Source organism: Microchirus variegatus, assembly GCF_963457635.1.
Source record: "Microchirus variegatus genome assembly, chromosome: 20".
In the NCBI taxonomy this organism is placed as follows: Eukaryota; Metazoa; Chordata; class Actinopteri; order Pleuronectiformes; family Soleidae; genus Microchirus; species Microchirus variegatus.
This window is the reverse complement of record NC_139821.1, coordinates 21,076,740-21,081,388: the sequence shown is the minus strand read 5'-3', so window position 1 is coordinate 21,081,388 and position 4,649 is coordinate 21,076,740.

Sequence of the window (4,649 nt, the reverse complement as noted above, 5' to 3'; positions counted from 1 at the left end):
GCAATGTGTGTCCATTCTGAGAGCGAGAAAGGAAAGAAATATCATCGTAATCTTCATCTGAGGAGGAATACCAGCTTCACTCAGATGAGATTCACCCACATTCACAACAGCACATGAATGGTTTTGATGTGGCTTGTTCATTATGGGTCATGGATTTGGCCAAACACACACGGACTGAACATAATAGTTTATGTAACAGCTTGTGTTGCCTGTTATTTTGCATCCAAAACAGCACTTATTTTGTTTAGGGAAAATGAACTTTGCTCTTTCGATCTGTTTCTTTATGTGTTTTTATCTTGACTTTGTCGGACACAGGATTAAATCACTGTGGCGTCTTAAAATTGCCCTATAATAGATGATTCCCTAAGCAATAGTGGAAAGCACAAATCATTAATCCATGTCTAGCTTGACAGTGTTTCAACTTAAACCTGTCATTAGGCAGTTGCCATGGCGACGGCCAAAGTATGTAATAGCCACCGCGTGTTCGCTCGATGTTGTTGTGGCGTTTGAGAAAATGCTGGATGAATGTTACAGCTGCCAGTTCCGCTCTCCCCCCTCCTCCGACTGCCAAAGCCTTTCAGTGTCTTTCAATTATACATGACCATCAGTATTTTTACAGAGCGCAGAGATGCACGGAGACATGGACGCATAAAAAAATAAATAAGCACGGTCGACGAGGAAGGTTTGGGAAAAGGAGACGAATGTTGTGGAAAATACAGAAATGGAGAGATAAAGAAATGTAAAGAGATGAAGAGATTGAAGAACAGAAAATCAAACAGACAAAAACCACTTTATCGTAACGACGCTGTCCTCCTTTATTACGGCTGGAGAAAAAAACAGCTGCGTTCAAGATAAATGAACGACAGGCTCTCATCATCATCATCATCATCATCATCATCCCTCACCTGCCTCTCTATCATCTCCTCTGCTCTCTCATACATGTTTTAAACTCCTGTCATCACATATTTATGCTTTAGAACCTACTTATTACACAAGTTTGTATATATTATGTTTAGGAATATTAAAAAAATAAGCATGCTGAGGCCAGATTTGTTGATAACATAGATGTAGTTTTAGGTCAAATTGCTCAAAATGCATTTTTAATGTCAATTAAATGGAGCACAAATCACTTGACACATCAACCGAAGACACTCTGACCCCTGGAACTTAATTTGTCACATTTTGAGCAGTTGGCATTTCAGTCTTGATCGACACTACAATTGAAAATGTGGCTGCAGGACATTTTTTCCCAAACTGTCGGTCTGTAATAAGTTGCAGATCTGCTCTTGTGTGTGGCAGCACCTTGGTTTGATTGAATGATATTAGAAGATCAAGGTGAGAGTCTTTAAATATCGCAGAGGCAAACGCTGCCAAGAATGCATGCGGCCGAGTGCCAAGCGCTTCTTCTTCTCCTCGCCCTAAATCTTTCCCTGCCACAGTAAAAGTGACCACTCTTCAATTTCCCACTCCCTCACATAATTCCTCATCTCTCTTTCCTCCTCTCATCCCTTCATCCTTCCTTCCCAACTCTTCCTCCGTCTGCTCCGTTTTGCCACATGGCCCTGCAGCTATTATTCACTCCCGTTGTCTCCTCCCCACCTCCACCTGCCCTTTCTTCCCTCTGCTTGTTTTCCTCTCCCAGCGATTCACCTGCACTTTTTCTTCTCTGACCATGTTCTCATTTACTGAGCGTCTCTGGACATATTCATCTTCCTCTGACAGGTTCACTCACCTCCTGTGTCCTCCTCATTCATCTCTGTGTCTTATATCTATCATTTACAACAATCTGTGAGACTGTGAGGGGTTTTTTTTTTAATCCCTGACCATCAGGAGCTGAGCGACTCTCGAAGAATATTAATGTGCGTCAAGTGGAACTGTAATATTTATCATCAGCGCAAGATTCAAGATATTTATTTGTCGTATGCACAGTGCACTGAGCAATGGAATTCTTAATTGCGACCTTCCTCCACTCAAATAGAATAAAATATACAAACTTGTACGAATGTGAGGCCTAAAAACATGATTATGTGCATCAGTGGTGGACATTTTGTGCAAATATTCAAGATGCAGGATTTCGGACATGTGCAAAAGGTAGTGATTTAGTAGCTATCTTTATACTCATTAGAATAAACCCTATTTCCAAACTTTGCAAAGTTTTCACATATGCATATTATCAATTTATACATTTTCCAACAATCTGAGGACAAAACAACCTGATGTTATTAGCACTTAACAACATTTAACCCTGCAGCTGTGCACGTGTGGTAAATTGTCGGAATTACACACAACTCCTTATATGGACATCCTGGGGGGGGGGGGGGGGTGTTTATAGGTCACATATTTAGACTCTAAAAAATGCATCTTATGTGTTGTTGAGCCAAAGTTATAATTATTATTGGTGTCATAAAGTAGCAATAATTGTGCAGAAGTCACAAAAAAGATTTTTTTTCTATAATTTTTGTTCATTAAAAACGAGCCAAGCAAACTTTGAACTGACTGTGTACTTTTTGCTCAGGTGTGTTTATAAAGTTGGTGAAAATACATGTTTTTTATGAGATTGTATTGGTTAAAACACTCTATATTGCACATTCTTATAGCCTCTGTATATATGTACGTTTTAACATAGTAATGGAAAAAAACAGCCTTAATACTCTGTGTTCTGAGGGTTAAACTACAAATTCATGACTGTGAAGATGGCCAAAGCAAACCCTTTTTACAATAAAATGAAGTAAAAATAATGCACTAACAATCCGAAAACACCTTCACCCAGTTCTCTACAGTATTTGTGTTTTACTGACTATTAAACATGAAAGTCACTTAGCTTTATTGACAGTGCATTTATGGCTCGAAAGGGAAATCAATAATCACAAATGCAGTGCACACTGATAATGGCTTACAGTGTGGAGGTCTGTATTTACCTTTAAAAGGCCAACCTTTGTGAATTCTCTCCCACTAACACACACAGTTAAAATATCTATTAAAACACACACACACACACATAGGAAGAAAGGAACGACACATTTAAAGTGATAGAGTGATGAAGATGGAGGGGGAAATGATGAACGAGGGTCAGATGAAGTGATGCAGAGAGCAGGAGAGGTGAGAGGGAAAGGGTGGTCGACTGGTCGTGGAGCATAACACGGTGAGCGATGATGATAAATCGTCCTGTACAGTAAAGACAGATTGAAGATACAGAGATTAATACGAGGAGAGGGAGGCTGGAGGCGTGATGGACAGAAGGATGTGGAGGAATGAGGGGCCAAGCCGGGCCAGGCCGGGCCAGGCCATGAGAGGCGAGGGTAAAATATGTGGGGACAGAAAGATTAAGACACAAGTTTAATATGTAAAGTGGAGAGAAGAAGAAGAGGAAGAGGAAGAACTGCACTGGAAAGATCTCAGGGGGAGGGAGATGGAGAGCTTGTGTGAGTCACATTGTCTCCTCTGCAAGCTATTAGTGATTTAATCACTCTGGCAGTGTGTGTGTGTGTGTATCGTACCAGATTACCCAGAGCTAGTGCAGTCAGGAAGTGGCTCATCAGTGCTGCCACAGCAGCAGCAGCAGCAGCAGCAGCAGCAGCAGCAGCAGCAGCAGCAGCAGCAGCAGCAGCAGCAGCAGCAGCAGCAGCAGCAGCAGCAGCAGCAGCAGCAGCAGCAGCAGCAGCAGCAGCCTGCATTCATCATGTCCGTCTAGTTTCTCAATCTCTGGGCTTAGACCACTTACAGGTCACCTCATCTTACGAGCGCGACCACCGGACTGATCTAAGCCCCGAGTAATCTCTATATCTGTGCCGTGAGACTGACGTTATCAGTGTGATAAAGCTCAGGAGTGGTGTGACACAGCACAAAGCACACACACACACACACACACACTACATTTCCTATGCAGAATCTTAACGAACAATGTTGTGCGTTTTTATTTAAAAGGTGTGGAAAATTGAGGTGCAATTATTTGCTTTTCAATATCCCAGAAAGACAAACTAAGCATCTTTTAAATGTCAATGCTCACTGAAGGCTAGAGATTCTCCAACACACAGGATTCTATTGGTTGTTTTTTAAACAATACATTTTTGTTTAGTTTGACATGCTGCAGGCTCGCAGGCTTAAGCAAATGAAGGAAGCTATTTCAGCTTATTAGCTGCATTTGCTCTGTCTTATTTAATCCCCCTCTAATCACAGAACAAATTGTTCCACCAAATGCCAGAGACGACCTGCAGTATGGATAAACTCCCTGTTTAGCATATATATCACTGTACAAGTACAATGAGTAACAGAATGTTACATTTCTGTGCTCATTAATAATAGAAATTATGAAGAAATGAGGCGCTAGTATGAAAAATCATGAACAATTACAAATAAGACAGCAAAAGAAGCATATACTAGATACTGTATATTAAATATTATGCATCTTTTCCACTACATGGTCCCGGCACTTTTCCATTAGCGATAGTACCTGGTACCTTTTTTTAAGTACCTGCTCTGGCAAGGTTCCAAGCGAGCTGAGCTGATACTTTACGCGAGTGTCGTCACAGGAAGAGGCACGAGCAAGACACAAGAATCAAAGCGAACAATGCTGAATTGAAGACTTAAAAATCCTGAAAACGTGCGTTAATCTCCAACATTTGGCATGGAAACGTCTAAAATCTCAACAT